We start from the raw sequence: 19,370 nt of genomic DNA, 5'->3' as shown, positions 1-19,370 counted from the left end.
AAAATATGGTAAAAAAAATTTTTTTTTTGAAAATCGCAAAATTTACATCGCAGGTACGGAAAAACTATAGAAGGTATTGATATACTTTTTCACATTTTTATTCCCTATTATGTTTTCAATAAATTCCCATGTGATGATCAAAAAATTCTGAAATTTGTTTAAAAAAATTTTTAAAAATTTGAAACTGGAGGTTTGAAACTGCCGTTAAAAAAATATATTTTTTTTTGATTATACCTGCGAATAGGTTAACTGTATCCTATGAAGATAAAAATTCATATACAAGTAAATATGGATATATTTTAAGTAAGAATAAACTTTTGTTTTAATATTTCTCAAAATATGTTAATTTTGTTCCTACATTTCTTGTTCTAGTGGCCAGAGGCACGTTTATTGCCTTGCAATTTTTTAATAACTTTAACATTTTTCAACCAATTTTTGTCTTTTATATCTTATTAGAACGATAATTACGTACACATTTCGATTCATTTAAACTAAATTGCAAAAGTAATTATTTAATGGTAAACATTTAAAAAAAAGAACTGAAAAAAATTTGTTCCCCTTATAAATGCACCTCAAAACTAAATCGAAAGTCGGTTGCCCTTCTTAGAACAAGATAAACATTTTTTTGGTGGTATTTTAGGTCATTACGAAAGTTTTCATCGGGTACCGTTTCAACATTTCAAAAAATTTACTGTCCATATCATCCAATTCAGGCTAATCTGGAAAAACGTCGATCTCAATGAAATATGGACAAAATCCTCACCAAAAGGTCACTTTTTCGGAATGCATTGTACGTTCTTGGGTGTCATGTGGATTAGAAAAAGAGAACACCCATTTTGATATCATTTGCACATCAATGGTGATTTGGTAAAACAAAATTAATAAATGACAGCCAATTCAACAGATGTAGCCGCTATCAAGTGTACAAGTTCAGAAGTCCTATTGGAAGGCCCTTAGTAATTTATCCAACACTAGCAACAAGGACAAGAACAATTTATGCCTGTCAGCGTTTCTTTGTTTAAGTAGTTAAAAACCTTGTCAGTAGCACTTTACTACTCCCTACTTTCAGCAAATATTGTTCATTTTCTATTAGACATTCATATCTATGACTTTTTTTTTACTTAAAATGTAGCAACTATCGTACTAATAAATCTATTTTGTATTCCAATTACCACTCAAAAGCTAATAAGTGTGAAATGAGCATTTGTTGGGTAGCAGCCTCAAATGAAAATAAATACAAACAAGTAGTCACCACTAATTTCTAACTTTAAGCTAATCTGCTAGAAAATAAGTGAATACTTAGTTGAACTTTAAACAATTATGATTATTAATATATTATATTCTTTTTTTTTTTTTGTTCACTAAATAAGCACTATTATGATAATCAGCAAGACATTAAAAAAGATTTATTAGCAGTCATAAAATATAATTAAAATGAGGTTGGGATCTGTTTCAGTTTTTGTATTTCTTCGGTATTCAAATGAACAATAACTACAACAGCAACAAATAGATATATACAAGTTTATTATGAAATATGGGATTTTTATGAGTGAAATATAAATTTTAAAATACATGTATAAAAATATAAAATCTTGTTTTCATTCTTTGTGAATTTATTTAATTTACTATAAATTTGTTCATAAATAAAATGTGTTTCTTCTTTTTTTTTGTACATCATCTCCATAATAAACATGAATACTTATTATTAAAAAAAAGTCATAAAATAGAATTTATTATGACAGTTTTGTGTTCATTCAAAAGAAAAATATTCTTAAGATTTAAATAAATGGACATTTTTGTGTTATGTGAAATTTAACAAATATTATGAAATATATGTTGAGGCGGAGGAGATGATAATTTTGAAATTCTTGCTGTTTTGAAGTTTCTATGTTTAAAAAAAATAATTGGGAAATTATACAATACAAAACATATTTCTGTTTGTGTTAATTTCTTTGCTATCAAGTTACACACAGTAAATGTTTCTTACATGAGCTTTTTTTTTGAAGTATATTTATTTTAATCATTGATACCCCCTTTGTCTTTTAGTTTCATACTTACTTTTATTATCTTGAAATTAATAAAATACCCAAAATATTTGATTTTTAATTATACCATAAAATTGTTGTTCCAACATATTTGTATTTTTTTTTTGTATTTCTTAAATAAATATTCTTAATCTTTAGGTCATTAAGTTTAACACAAAACATATAAATTAACAAATTAATTGCCAAAAACAAAAAACTGAAAGATGTGGAAAAATATTTCAATAATAAAACAGATTTTTAGACAACTTAATTAAAATTAAATATAAAAATTATGACTTCAAGTGTCAAGTGTTAAGATCACTTGTCTTTAAAATACCCATGATTTTCCAGAAATATTGCAGGGTAAACAAAGTCGAACACAAAGCGCAGTACATACATAATATTGGAGGACAATTGCTTCTGATACACAAAAGGCAAACGATATGTTTGGCCAGATAATGTTCCTAAACATTTTTTGAAATATTAACAAATCTGTGTTTTATTTACACTAAAGTTTTGGTTCTTTATACAATAACATCCATTATTGTTTAGGGCAACTGAAATTTTCCATAATTTTACTGCCTATTGTAGCGCCTTAAATATGTTTGAAATTCCAAGAATACTTTAACTTAATCACTATGTATTTCAACAATGACAACAATCAGCTGATAAGAGCAATATAACAGATTTGTACATATAAAAGAACAAATCACTACGAGAATGTTGAAAACTTTTTTTTTCTTTTGATGTCAATGTGTGTGATAAGTTTTCAAATGCCAGCATAATAAAAACTCATCTAAAAATATAATTAAATAAAACAAAAGACTTGTAAGTAAATATTTTAATATGTTTTTTGTTCTATATTTTTATTACAAATCTTAATTTGTGACCATTAAATTGTTATTTATGAGCGTATAATAATCAACTGCACTTTAAATTGAGATTGCAGGGCAAAATGTGGATGATACTGAAATTCTTAGAACCCATTGAAAATATTTCGTTTATAGATTTTCAAATAACAATTACATCTTAATAACTTCAAATTCATCGTATTTCACGCGGACAATCTGGCATCTTTTAATATTCAAATTTCAATGGGAGTTGCTATCTACTATCTACCAAGTAGATAGTTATTATGGAATATCTGGTGAACTATTGTATAATTGTGAAAACCGAAAAACTTAGCAGGATTTACTTCGGTATCACTGTGGAGTCGTGGCACCTCCAATAGAAATTAAATAGTTAATTTCGAATATCTGAATAAATATAATTGTAAAAGTATTTAAACTTTTTACAAATCAATTTTTTATTATTATACGGAATTTAGATAAAAATGGGCAGGATTGGATTATTGGGTGAGTCACCTCCCATACAATGTAAATTATTAATTTCGAAGATCTGAATAACTAGTTATAATCGTAAAAGTATTTAAACACTGCATGAATTAATTTAGTATCCTTATATGGAGTTTGGCTGAAAATGGGCGGGATTGTATTAGAGGTCGTGGCACCGACCATACCAAGTAAATTCTAATATCTGCAGAACTATAATAGTGACAGTCTTTAAACTTTCATTTCTTATCACTTCATGAAGTTGAACCAAACATAGGAGATATCGGAACAGGGGGTGAGTCATCTCCCATACCAAGTAAAGAGTTATTTCTAAACATCTTGAGAACTATAATTACGAGATTATTCAAACTTTGTGCCAATAGCTCTCTTATAATTTTACAAAGTTTGGATGAAAATGGTCTTGATTGGAACAGTGGGCATGGCACCTCCCATAGATATGACAAATTATATATAGGGAAAGCTATAGCTGCTATCAATATGAATATTTAGGAATGGACGGACCACCAACAATATTAAACATGGGAAAACCTTCTATGTAAAGACATATATAAATTAATTTTTGATTGTTTGGTTGTATGATTTTTCTTATCTTTACTTTATAGGATGCTAAACAGCTAAGAATTACTTTACTACTACCAGCCAAGAACATTAATCCATTTAGAGGGTCAATTGATATGGGGGCTCAAACTAGGGTACCTTCGACATGTAAAAGTTTTAAACACGTGCCATTTTTATACCCTTCACCATGAGTGGCAAGGGTATATATAAGTTTGTCATTCCATTTGTAATTTCTACATTTTTCATTCTACATTTTTCATCGTTATAGATAGCGGAGTCGATATAGCCATGTCCGTCCGTTCGTCTGTCTGTCTGTTGAAATTAACTTTCTGAAGCCCCCAAATAACTTACATACACGAATGATACATGAATATCTCCGAAATTCTTCCGGCTCGGTTGCTATTTAAAATCGAGAAAATCGGTCAAGAAATTTCTGAGATATAAGGAAAAAACCTGGACAACCTCGATTTTTGACCTATTTTTGACCCATATCTGGATTACTAAATCATTATTATAGACAATATGGATATCTAATGATAGATATTTCGACGACGTATATATTTTTAATATATTAAAAAAACAAATTTTGAAAACTAAAAAAAAAAATTTTTCCAAAAAAAATTTAAAAAACAATTTCGAAAAAAACAACTGGAAAAAAATTTAAATTTTGTTTACCTAATAATATTTAAAATTTTTATTTTAAAGTATAATTTGGTGAAGGGTATATAAGATTCGGCACAGCCGAATATAGCTCTCTTAGTTGTTTTGTTTTGAAAAGCGGATAGGTCTTCAAAAAACATGCTTGCCTGCGCCAATTTTCCCTTATACTTTTCGAGTTATAGGCATTTCAAAATTTAAATTTTAAAATTTGGCCCGCTCTTTTAAAAATATAGGGCGTAATTTTGGACCCAATGGACTCGAATTTTTTTTGTTAGTTAGACAACTAAATTAGTAATAATTTACAAACGATTTGAGGTCAATCTCTATTATGGATCCAAAAATAAACGATTTTCAATTTAAATATTAAAAAAATAGTGCGAATAGGGCGAACTTAACTTAAATCCTTTTTTATTAAAAAAAAACTTTCTTTAAGAACATATAACAAGTTTATATTTTTCTGTAAGGTATCTTTACGGAAAAGTGCAATATTTTTGATAGACGGAGTTTTAAAGTGGCATATTTTTGAATCTAATTGAGATATTGACTTGAAATTTTTTTGTAAGACCATAAATTAACTTATCTAAACAAAACGGTATAGCTCGGAATAAATGTGAATCAAATTGTTCCTAATATTTGCAAACCTATTAAAATTTTGATATAAATGAATATGTAACATTTAATAAAATCTTTATTTATTAACGAAACTCAATGAAATTGTTAACGTGTTTTAAATAACAAGGTGTAAAAAAACTTGTCAAAAGGTCAAAGGCAATCCCTCAATTCCTAAAAATTGGAGCGAAAATCCCAAAAATGGTATTTTTTACAATTTTGCCTATAGGGTTCACATTTCCTTCGGGGCTGTTAAAATACTTTGGCGATAAATAGAGAACACATCAAGGTTTCCAAAGCTGCTTTTTGTTTTCTGATCCTAGCTTTTGGGATTTTAGAACATGTGGCGCAAATTCAATTTTTGATAAAAAAAAATAGGTCAAATTCCGAAGGGTGTAGGGACAACATATTATAAGAATAGGACATGTTATTTATATCAGAATATTCTCCGTGAAGATATCCTTCAGAAAAATATAAAATTGTCATATGTTCTTAAAGAAAGTTTTCTTTTAATTAAAAAAGAAAAACAACAAAAATCAAATATTTTTTTCAATATTTAAAATGTTATCGTAATAATAAATGCCAGATTTATTTCCAAAAAATTTTGATTCTGCCCCACTGTGCATTAGTGAAAATTACGGTCTATACTACTGCTGGTTTGTCCAGATGCTTAATTTTGGTAATCACTGTAAAGGATTGATATTCTGGATATAAACGTTAATAATATCTATCAGCATAAAGTAAATACATTTCAATTAAATAATAATTTTTGATAAATCTCTATATATACATATATTCATCATAACAACTATCTGTTTCCACAAGGGTTAACAATAGTCTACGTGATATCTTGAAATGCTTTTCAGTACATAATAATCTTTAACTAGACACTTTGATGACATTACATCTTAAATTTCTTTAGAAAAACACTGTCATATTTTTGACTAGATTTTGACATCTTCTATTTTCGTTTTGATATAAAATGAAACACGTTTCATTCTGCGCTATATTTGTCTATTTAAACAGTGCTGTCATGACAGCATATATTTTATCACAGACACGAGATTGTCGCATGATTTGTATTCGCGAGACTACAAGCTATACACGTGTTGCATGAACGTTTTTAATATAAATTAAATAGAATAAAAAAAATAACTGGGAAGTAAAGATATATTAATAACAGTTGATGTTTTTAGAATGTTATGACAAAATGATAAGCTTAAATGTAGGATTATAGCAGCAGTTGTGCGCTAGATATAGATACTGGAAATCCTTAGGTATGACGTAAATTTCAGTATAAATATATAATTAGTTAAACAGTGAAAAATGTAAATTATTCGTTCACGTGCATAAGAATTTATTAAACAAATATAAAATTATTTTGTTTAATTTGAAATATTTCAATAATTAACACCAATTATGTGTTATAATTGGATGTAAATATTTCAAAACACAACAGAATCTAAATATTTCTCTAAACTACAAATTGCCGTTTAAATCAAACCTCTATAACAAGCCCCCTCCCCAAAAAACTAAAAAAAAACAACCATTAATTCCATTAAACTCCGACATCATCAAAAAGCATTAAATTGCAATTATCCATAAATGTTTAACACAAACAAATTCCAACAATGCTGCTGTCACAACTGTCTCAAATATTAATCCCTCAAAACAATCAACGCTATACGGGGCAGCGGTTCACTTCAAAACAAAACACAGAAAAAAGCTTTACAAATAAATAATGTTTGTTGGAGCACTGGAAATGAAAATAAAATAAATGACGAAAATGAAAACGAAAACATATCACACGCAGCATGGCTTTAAGATGACTTAAATATGAACAAATAACTTTACAAAATACAACTAACTACACTATTGTACACTACTCGCACTTTAGTGTTCATGTGAACATCGTTCAAATGTTTAACTGAATGTGTGTGTTTTTTTGAAAATAGATAAATGAAACTCACTCAAATAGATTTTTGATATATTGTATACAATACAAGAGTTATGATATGTGGCATGAAATGTGGTGGCAGCTTATAACTTTTGAGTTTTGCCTTTATGAATTGTACTCGTAGTTGTCGGGCGGATCTTTTGAATCAAATAGCACCGCTAGCTAGATGAATATGGTTGGCTCTTTGCTTGGTTGCTTAGACGGTTTAAGTACTTAACTTGTATGAAAGATGGATGGATGGTTGGTTGGCTGGTTGGTTGGTAAAAGCCAACCATTCAAACAGTCAAAAAAATATATATATAAAAGACATTTAGACGGACAGACAGTTGTACAAAAAGCTAGACAGAATGATAGCCTGAAATAATAATAAAAAATAAATAAATTATGAAAAGAAAGAAGAGAAGACCCCTTAACGAATGGAGCTTTTATCGTTAATTTATTGCTGCTTTTTATTTCGTAATTGTGATTGATGACTACGATGAGTATCCGTTGGATATATCAATGTACTGTATGTTAAGTACAGTGGTTTAAGGGGATATATTAGTAAACACACAAGAAATATTAGAATTCATAATGAAACAAAGAGAACTAAAATTGGTTAGTCATACTGATTTCTTAAAGCACACTCTCTCATTTAATTTGTTATTTCATTGCTTCTCACTCGGGGATTTGTTTGGATTTCAAGATATACTTGTTTATTTACTTCCAATATATGAGTCTGATGAGATATCATTATGTGCCATCTCCATAAACATTCTTCAAACCTCCCACGCACCAGCTTAGATTCAATGGATATAACACATAGCTCTGAATGATCTCCTTTCTTGACAGTCACGATAGATTTTCAATTGAGCTCCATAGTTTGCTCATGATTTATTTAAGTAGTTCTAGTTCAGTTCCAGTTCAGTTCTAGTTCAGTTCTAGTTAAGTTCTAGTTCAGTTCTAGTTCAGTTCTAGTTCAGTTCTAGTTCAGTTCTAGTTCAGTTCTAGTTCAGTTCTAGTTCAGTTCTAGTTCAGTTCTAGTTCAGTTCTAGTTCAGTTCTAGTTCAGTTCTAGTTCAGTTCTAGTTCAGTTCTAGTTCAGTTCTAGTTCAGTTCTAGTTCAGTTCTAGTTCAGTTCTAGTTCAGTTCTAGTTCAGTTCTAGTTCAGTTCTAGTTCAGTTCTAGTTCAGTTCTAGTTCAGTTCTAGTTCAGTTCTAGTTCAGTTCTAGTTCAGTTCTAGTTCAGTTCTAGTTCAGTTCTAGTTCAGTTCTAGTTCAGTTCTAGTTCAGTTCTAGTTCAGTTCTAGTTCAGTTCTAGTTCAGTTCTAGTTCAGTTCTAGTTCAGTTCTAGTTCAGTTCTAGTTCAGTTCTAGTTCAGTTCTAGTTCAGTTCTAGTTCAGTTCTAGTTCAGTTCTAGTTCAGTTCTAGTTCAGTTCTAGTTCAGTTCTAGTTCAGTTCTAGTTCAGTTCTAGTTCAGTTCTAGTTCAGTTCTAGTTCAGTTCTAGTTCAGTTCTAGTTCAGTTCTAGTTCAGTTCTAGTTCAGTTCTAGTTCAGTTCTAGTTCAGTTCTAGTTCAGTTCTAGTTCAGTTCTAGTTCAGTTCTAGTTCAGTTCTAGTTCAGTTCTAGTTCAGTTCTAGTTCAGTTCTAGTTCAGTTCTAGTTCAGTTCTAGTTCAGTTCTAGTTCAGTTCTAGTTCAGTTCTAGTTCAGTTCTAGTTCAGTTCTAGTTCAGTTCTAGTTCAGTTCTAGTTCAGTTCTAGTTCAGTTCTAGTTCAGTTCTAGTTCAGTTCTAGTTCAGTTCTAGTTCAGTTCTAGTTCAGTTCTAGTTCAGTTCTAGTTCAGTTCTAGTTCAGTTCTAGTTCAGTTCTAGTTCAGTTCTAGTTCAGTTCTAGTTCAGTTCTAGTTCAGTTCTAGTTCAGTTCTAGTTCAGTTCTAGTTCAGTTCTAGTTCAGTTCTAGTTCAGTTCTAGTTCAGTTCTAGTTCAGTTCTAGTTCAGTTCTAGTTCAGTTCTAGTTCAGTTCTAGTTCAGTTCTAGTTCAGTTCTAGTTCAGTTCTAGTTCAGTTCTAGTTCAGTTCTAGTTCAGTTCTAGTTCAGTTCTAGTTCAGTTCTAGTTCAGTTCTAGTTCAGTTCTAGTTCAGTTCTAGTTCAGTTCTAGTTCAGTTCTAGTTCAGTTCTAGTTCAGTTCTAGTTCAGTTCTAGTTCAGTTCTAGTTCAGTTCTAGTTCAGTTCTAGTTCAGTTCTAGTTCAGTTCTAGTTCAGTTCTAGTTCAGTTCTAGTTCAGTTCTAGTTCAGTTCTAGTTCAGTTCTAGTTCAGTTCTAGTTCAGTTCTAGTTCAGTTCTAGTTCAGTTCTAGTTCAGTTCTAGTTCAGTTCTAGTTCAGTTCTAGTTCAGTTCTAGTTCAGTTCTAGTTCAGTTCTAGTTCAGTTCTAGTTCAGTTCTAGTTCAGTTCTAGTTCAGTTCTAGTTCAGTTCTAGTTCAGTTCAGTTCTAGTTCAGTTCTAGTTCAGTTCTAGTTCAGTTCCTCTAATTGCAGATCTTAATAGTTTTACTACCAATCAGCGTTTGTCGAACCACTGTATTGTATTGCCAGAGTGCTGTCAGTAAACATTTGCGCTAAATAAGCGCAATGATAAATTAATAAATTGTTTTTCCTCTCTTTTTCATTTTTTCGAAAGAAAAACCCAAACATACATATAAAAAACAATAAAATGTATAAATTTTTCACTGTGAGTTATGCTCCTCTTTTTTGTCTACATTACTTATGATTATTATTTATTTTCAAGTTATTTTTCATAAGTCATTAAGTCGCCATCTTTGTACATTGTGTTGTCATTTTGAGCGCTTTTTTTCATTAACGTTTTTTCTTTTCACTATTCAGTGAATATGATATTTTTCATAATTTGTGTGTTTTTTTTTTCTTTTGGTCATATATCATATTTTGACAAGCACAACGTCATTTTTAATCAATATTTATAAACAATTTTCAATATAATGAAAAAGGAGGCAAAAAGGTATAAATGCTAAAAAAAATAAGACATATTGTATATAATAAGTTTTGAAAGCGTAAATATCATCATTATTCTGTAAGTTCTTTAGCATTTCTTTCATTTAATTTAAAATTATTATTATTTTTTTGTACGGCTTATAAAACTGTCAAAAGCTTAAGCTTTCAAAGAAAATAAAAAAAAAATTATACAAGAAGCAGCAGAATAGCAGAAGGGGTTTTCCATGTGTACGAGTATGTCGTTTATGTTTCAGTTTTAGTACACATATTTTTTTTGTGTCCATTCAACGTGCCAAAATGACCAAAACGTCAAATACCTATTAGCAATGACAGCGCGAAGTTACCACCACTAACAGGCCGCCGCTACGTATGGCTACAAATACCGACCGCTACGATGAAAACAATTTCAACTTCAAAGCATTTTGTTGTCGGCATTTTATGTTTGATGGCAAAAACAGCTTAAAATGGTTTTTGACGTTTTTAATTCTCTCATATACGCTCTAAATTTAGTAGTCTTCAATAAAGTTTTATATGAACGTCAAGTCCCTTGCTGTCTGTCGTTAATTTTTCTGTCTGTTTTTTTTTTTGTACATTTAGACATTTAGTTTGAAATTTAAAAAAAAAAAAAAAAAAAAACGTTTTTATATATTGATGCCAAGATTTATGGAAGTTAAATGTCATGACAATAAACAGACACATTCAGTATTTTTTAACGATTGACAGCTACTCAAAGGCTTAAACTGTTATTAAGTGTTATGCTTTGACGTTTCTTTGATATCTGTGTGATAATATATAATATTCAATACTATTACCGAAACGTACAAAAAGAGAGTAAGAGTGCGTTCGAGCGTGTGCTTTTGCTATCAGGGCAAGTACACATTTGTTTGGGAGTTAACTTTTTCCATCAATTTCCATTTATTGCTAAAAAGGTTTTTTTTGGGCTTTTCAAAAAAGGGTTGTTTTAAAATATTTTAAAATTCTTGTAAAGTATCAATCTTGTGCATGTGTCCGGAAATTAACTAAAAATGTGTATGTAATTGCAATGACAGTTTAAAGAATTTCAATGTTTGAGATAATTTTGCTGGTCCTTTAAATTAATAAAAAAAAATATATATTTTTATCAGGGAAGGGTTAATAATCTAAATTCCCCCCACTAAAATATTTGAAGGATTTGACAGTAAGAATCTCTATTATGAAAACAACATTATAACTTGCACAAGATAATGCCTTAATTTATATACTAAGCTCATATCTAAGCATATAGATAGGCTTATTTTCCTTTTCATTTTTGTTTATTTAAAGTAAATGATTTATTTCATACCAATTCAATATTGCATTGTTATAAGGGTACATTCTCATTGTTCAAGTCATAGAGAAATACACATAGAGCGGAAAGTAGATAAAAAACCCAATCCAAAAAAATTACTAAAAAATCACATAAACGAGTGTTGTTTTTGTTGTTACACAGTTTTTTTACTAATAGAGAGTGTACTCTCACCACTTAGGTATTTGGCAGCTAATTTAGATCTTTGACTGGAGAGTTTCCGATCTATGTATATTTATATATGGTTCAAATGTCAAATAATACAACGAATTTCCTATATAACAAATGTATGAAGTTATTTTTGGAGATTTCTAAAACTTATTTAGTGATTTTAAGTTTGACTGCTGATAATAAATGCCTATTTTGTTGGCTTTAATTGTTTTCGATAACATCCCAATGGTATCGTGAAATTATTGCTTTTCTAAATGATCTTTTGCAATGGATGGGGTATCTTTTGAACTCGGATTTTGTTTTTAACATTTATTGCTTATACATTTATTTTTTCTCACTTAGATATTGAACATTACAGATTTTACTTCGAAAATGCCGAAGAATCATATGTGCGAAGTTTAGCTTTACTTCTTTAATTGGAAAAATAGTCTCTCTATCGGCTCAGAAGTAGTGCTTTTGACACTGAAGACAAAGATCGCCCACGTCAGCCAAACAATTTTGAAGACCCAGAATTCGAGGCATTACTTCATGAAGATTGTTGTCAAACACAACATAAACTTGCAAAATCATTGGAAGCTAATCCATCAGCAATTTCAAAACGCTTGCAAACAGCAGGATTCATCCAAAAGCAGGGAAATTGGGTACCATACGAATTAAAGCTGAGAAGTTCTCTCAAGACGATTTTGTATGACAGAAATGCTGCTTGAACGATATAAAAAAAAATATAAATGTTCACCAAACCCCCAGTTTGGTGAACATTTTTTTAATGGGAGTTTCAAAACTCCATTTTCAAATTTTTAAAAATTTTGTTAAACAAATTTCAGAAAAATTAAGAAAAAAAATTAAGAAAAAAATTAAGATTTTAAAAGTTTGGGTTCATTTTAACCCCAAGTGCTATATGGGGTTAATTTTAAGTTTTCTGCTGTTTTTGTAAATACTAGGCTTTGTGTTATATTTTTGTTAAGTTTCATCAAAATCGGCCCAAAAATGTACAACATTTCGCTCTTTAAATTAGAAATTTAAAATATTGAAAAATTTGACTTTTGACCTTCACGATTTAAGGTTTAAGGTTTTCCAATTTTAGTAAAGCTTTCAGAGTATATTTAGAATTATCTGGACTATAATATTCTGAATAGGTTGTACTTAAAATTTATAACAGTAAGGAAATAGAGCTCATTCGCCAACAAATTGCCAAATAATTGGTTTTTCTCGAAAATTTCAAAATTTAAATCTCAGGTACGGAAAAGCTATGAGAGATATTTTCATAATTTTTTCATATTTTTATTCCCTATTATGTTCTCAATAAATCCCAATGAGATGATAACAAAATTCTTAAATTTGTTTAACAAAATTTTTAAAAATTTGAAAATGGAGTTTTGAAACTGCCGATAAAAAAAATTAATTTTTTTGGCCATACCTGCGAATAGGTTATACAAGTAAATATGGACATATTTTAAGTAATAATGAGCTTTTATTTTAATATTTATCAAAATATGATAATTTTGTTCCTACATTTCTTCTTCTAGTTGCCTGAGACACGGTAATGGCCTGGAGAATTTTTAATAACTTTGACATTTTTTGACGAATTTCTGTTTTTTATGTCTCATTAGAACGATAATTACGTACACATTTCTATTCTTTTAAATTAAATTGCAAAAGTAATTTTTTAATGGCAAAATTTTTACAAAAACTGAAAAAAGTGCATTTTTTCCCTTGTAAATGCATCTCAAAACCTCAGAGGGATTGCGGCACGTCTTAACCCCAACCGATTTACCTAAAATTTTTTCAGGATTATTTTTTTACTAATGTTCACCAAACTGGGGGGTGAGAATGGCCAAAATCCAACTTTCGTTTTTTAAGGGCCACCCTATGGAATACACTTCAGAACACAGTATCCGATATTGGCTTGATTCGTTGATGACCTCAAAAGATGAGCAGTTCTTTTCGCTCGTAATCCATATCATGCCAGAAAGATGGGAGAACGTCATATCTAACAATGGCCAATACTTTAAATAAATTCATATTTTACAAATGTTTCAAAATAAAAGCTAAAAATTAAAAAAAATCCGCATTTTTAAGTCATACACCCATAAATATAACATTTATCATACTTTTCAAGAAGAATACGCATTAAAATATTAAATTATACCCAAAAGAATGTTTATTGTGTTTATAATATAGGAACTTTCCAGTGCATGTAGGAAAATAACCGAATTATTCGATATATTGCGTTTTAATCGGTTCAGTAGTTTCGGAGTTATAATAACCAATTGAAGCAAAAAATATATTTTTTACGTGAAAAAAGCTTTTTTTTTGTTTTAAAAAAATCATGAAAAACCGCAAATGGCAGAAATTGTTCATATTTATTACTTAATAGCAAAGCCACATGTAATGGGAATAAAATGAGACATTGGTCATAAAAATCGATGGATTATTTTCGAATTTATTCACAATTAAGTGAATTCGCTCATTTTCAGAAAATTGTATATGCTTACAAGCATTTACTTTGAGTGTAAATTTTACATGTCTTTTGTTTTTGTTAGAATTTTAGAAAACGTTTTTTATGATCGATATATAATTTTGCTAATATATACGGCTTTGTCAATAAACCTGAAAAAATTTCTGCAGTTTTCGATATTTCACGTAAAAAATATATTTATACCCTGCACCACCATAGTGGGGAGGGTATTATGCGTTTGTGCAGATGTTTGTAACGCCCAAAAATATTAGTCTAACACCCACCTTAAAGTATACCGATCGACTTAGAATCACTTTCTGAGTCGATTAAACCGTCCGTCCGTCTGGTCGGCTGGCTGGCTGGCTGTCCATGTAAACCATGTGCGCAGAGTACAGGTCGCAATTTTGAAGATAATTCGATCAAATTACATATTATTTTTTCGGCCCAAGGGCCAAGCCTATTGAAACTGGCTGAAATCAGCCCATTATTTCACCTAGCCCCCATACAAATGTCCTTCCGAAATTGGACTTTAAATAAGTTTTATATATACAAAATTCATGTCACCAAATTTTGTTACGATCGGTCCATAATTAGTCATAGCTCCCATATAGACCCGCTTCCGAAAATCACTTTAACGTGCATTAATCTCTTAAAAATGTTGGTATACTCACAAAATTCAACACAGTTATTTTATTATCATTTTTCGTGGAAATGTATTATTTGATAACGAGTGTGTAAGAAGCGATTCGGTTTCAGATGGAACTTATGATGGTCCATCTAATAGCTTCTGTGAGCAGGAAGAAAATAAGTCGGTCCAACATGTTCTACTAAACTGCCACTGACACCAATCCTACTGCCATTTATCTTGCATGTCAAGGTATTTATTCTGCCAAAGATCTTTAATAGAATTAAAATTTTTTTAAAAGTCGTAAATAAATTTTAAATTTCTGCTTTGTCACCAACATCAGTTTTAATATAATTCCGCTCCCCTTTTCAGAAATTTCAACATTATTAAATTATCACTGACATTTTCATCCTGCATGCATTACAAATTGTGTTCAACAACTTGTAATTAAAATAACAAGAGCAACAAAATTGTGATTTAAAGATAACGAATATACATTTCACATACTTATACACACACACACAAACATTTCATCACTATTCAAATTGTCGCAATAACTCACATTTTGTTCTGTTAACAATAAAACATACATAACAATAGCAACAGGGTGGTCTAATGAGAGGTGTCTTTTTGAAACATATGATATTTTGACATTGGCGAATTCTTACCCCTCAAAGTCTCCCTCACGCACTTGAACAATGTTAAAAAATATTAAAGACTTATAGGGGGGTCAGACGGCATATATTGCTTGTGTATTGGGACATGTATTCGATACATATGGAATTCCATATGTATGTCAAAATTCACGTTATACATACGATTCATAGTTTTCACGTTCAAACGTACATATGTAATTGCATGTGACATAACCTCTATTAGTTTATATGTTTGTTGTTTTTAACAATATATTTAAAACATTTTTAAATCACAATAAATATATATAATGCAATGAAATTTATTTTGTTATGATTTTTCTTTACTATTTTTTGTTTTGTTTTATTATTTTGCACTCACACAGTGTTGTATTTCAAAATACAACACTGTTATACACACGAAAATAGAACATGCTCTAATTGCCAAAAATGTCACGTGTAATACACGTGTATTTTACATACACAAAGTTTCATATGGATCACACGGTATGTATATGTTTACATATGGAAAAATGTCCCAATACATGGCACAAAACACAAGCAATACATGTCGTCTGACCCCCCTTTAAGGCCTCTAATACACGGTTGTCATATTCTTACAAAATTTTTAGAAAATGTTCAATAAATGGTTAACAACCATATATTTCAACATAAGTTCTCATGATTGTGTTAACCATTTTCTGAGCATGTTTCTGACAACCATGATACATTGCGGATAATCCGAAAACGATCCAGAACCATAAGGGGAACATCGCCTGAAACTGTCTTAGAAATTGAGTTCATAGGATGATCTTCTGCGAAGGCAGCCAGCCACATGAATAAAAGCTTAAGGAAATGTTTGTTCTTTCTAAATGAAACTTCTTTTTGGACCACCCTTTATCTGTACGTTTTCATTTACAGCATTATTGCGAGTAGTTGTATCCACAATAAGTATATTTCAATTTCACGAAAACAATTCATTTCCATGATGTTTTTGCTGATGTTTCTGTAGTCGTTCTTGTCGTCGACATTTAGCGTTAATACCCCACTATTAAATGATAAATAATATTAAACAAAAAAACAAATTAAATATATTTTAAACAAATTTCAACACCACAATAAACGGAGATGATGTACAAATAAAAAAAAAAAACAAATAAATAAATAGTGTTGTAAAATTCTTAACATTAAGTATGTAATATTAATATTATTTTAGTTTCTTTTTTTTTTTGTTAAGTATAATTTATCATCGTAAAAGTATACAGAGAAAGATAATTTAATTAGTAATGAAATTGCAATGAGTTACACTAAGTTGGAAGATAATGTTGGTTAGGGGTTTTAAATGTTAAATTTTCTTAGGATGCATAAAAACAAGTTACTTAAGGAGAGAGTTCTCCAGTAAGGATAAATGGACTAAATTCTATCAGCTGTTAGAATGGGGTGCTGTTATCACTGATGGATCCAAGATAGACTCTGGTGCTGGATCTGGGGATTAAATGGTCGACAACAGTATTAAACAGTCATAAAGACACTCTGATGATTGCAACGTCTTCCAGGAGGATATCTTCGCGACTGGAAAGTCACGGAGTTGATAAAGACACACATCACAGAAGGGTCTGTAGTGACAATTTATGCAGACAGTCAGGCGGCACTTAAGGCCCTGAAATGTCATATACTTAATACATTACAGCATAGTGGAAGACTGCAAAATAGCTATTAAAGAGTTATTACTACACTACACAATCAGATTTTGTGGGGTACCAGGCCCGACATGACTCAAATCTGGACCATATTATTAGGGACCGGGGAGTAGGACCTCTTATTTGTCACTACCACAGGCTAATTTTTGAAATATTCCGTGACTCCACCAACCAAAACTGGAATAGTAGAACGGATTATCAAGTATCTGAAGCCTTTTGGGAAAAACTGGAAGCAAAGACAAACAAAACACTTACTTGGTTGTATAGAAGGAGGTAGATGAACTTGAGATTATTGCTGGTTGTAAATTGGGTTTTATCAGGGGAATAGTTTGGCTATTTAAAAGTTGTTCTATGATGAATTCAAACCGGTAACCAGTTTCACACGCTTTACTCAATTTTAGATTTGGATATTTATTTTTTTTGTTTCTCCTTTTGCTGTGGCGTAAACTATTTCAACTACACTAGACGAGTAAAAATTTGATAATTTATCAAGATGGCACTACACCATTTCTCTATAAAGTTGCCAAATCACTTGAACCGAATATGTATCGTAATATTGAGTTTGATTCATGGAATGAAATATGTAAAGAGCTGAAATTATAAAATTGGTATAATACCCTTCCCACAATAGTTTCTATGCGTTCTTGTTCGCTCCAGACTATAACTTCCTGTCTATTTTTGAAATATATTTTGCGCCCATTCGACAAAGTGATGCACGACAACCGAAAAAAAATATATTTTTTAAAGAAAACTGGTCGAGCTTGATCGTCTTTACTTTCTCATTTGTTTTAATGTAATTTTTGACCAGTATTATAGTAAATTAAACTATACCCTTTCATATACAGCATTATATCAAGGACCGGTTTTTATATCCAACCATGAGATCAGTTCATTGTCGGTTCCCTTCCTTCTTGAGTACTTAAATTTGTTCATTCGTTATATCTATAATTATCTTTTAAATCAAACAATTAACTACATACAACCTCTACCCACCGTAGGGCATTTAAAAATTATACAATTTTTTTTTTAAAAACTTAAAAAATACACAAAAACAATAAATTTATTTAAGAATAAATACGAGTATTTCATGCAGCATGTCATATTTACAAGTATAAATAATATTTATACTTTTTTACTGGTATGAACTTCTGTTTATTTTCAGCTTTTAATTGTTGAACATGTCATATTTATCTTCTCGCTTCCTTGGTTTACTTTAGCGCAGCTGATATTCTTTACAAGACCCAACATAAAGACACAACGAACAAACAGCCAGAGAGGCAGCCAGCTAGCCAACGAACCGGCCAGTTATGCGGACAAATGGCAGAATTGTATAGCAATAGACAATATACCAGACAAACCAACCAAGCAGCCAACCATCCAAACCAAACAAACCAGCATTACAGTAGTACAGTGCACAGTGGGGCCTTTGAGGTTGCAAAAGTAATGATAGTAAATATGTAACTTCTAAACTTCTGCTAAAATTTATTTGAAACCGGCATGAGTTTGAGTCTGATTTAGAAACATGACAAAATCGCTCAGTTTTCAATTAATTTTTGAGTTGTGAATTTGAAAATTGTTTTTCAGACTTGCATCTGAATCAAACCCTTACTAAGACCATAGAAAAAATAGAAAAAAACTCAAACACAATTACTCAAAATAATCACACATACGAGTGTTGGTTTTGTGTTGACATAGTTTATTTTACTAATAAATTCGAACCACACAGGTTTTTGACAACTGAGTTAGGTCTATGACAGCAGAGTTTCCACAAGACTTAAGCTTTCAGAATATTGTCTTTAGGGGTATAAGTTTTAAGTACAGACAGCACTATAGTAGACCAAAGTTTGCCACTTATAATTTCTCCAACGACAATATTTCGAAAGCTTTACTCCTCCATTATTGACGTTCCAAGTTTCAACAAGTAAGAGAGCTATATTCTTCACCAAATTATACTTTAAAATATATTTTTTTAAATATTTTTAGGTAAACAAAATTTAATTTTTTTTTAAATTGTTTTTCAATTTTTTTGAAAAAGTTTTTTTACAAATTTTTTTTTAAATTTTAGGAAAAAAAATTTTTGTAAAAAGAATTTATGAGAAAATAATTTTTTTATGAAAAAAAAAATCGTTTTAAAAAATATTTTTCCCGATTTTGACTCATTGTAAGTCCAACTTACTATAGCCTTATATACATCGCACAGTAGGGTCAAATGCCCCTTTTTTACGGATTTATTATTATCTCAACAACAATAATAGCGACGCTCGCAAAATTTTACGTGGGTAGCCCTTAGACCAATCCGCATATTGTATCAACATTTT

This window comes from Calliphora vicina, chromosome 2, assembly GCF_958450345.1.
Source record: "Calliphora vicina chromosome 2, idCalVici1.1, whole genome shotgun sequence".
Taxonomy (NCBI): Eukaryota; Metazoa; Arthropoda; class Insecta; order Diptera; family Calliphoridae; genus Calliphora; species Calliphora vicina.
This window is presented reverse-complemented; position numbering follows the sequence as displayed.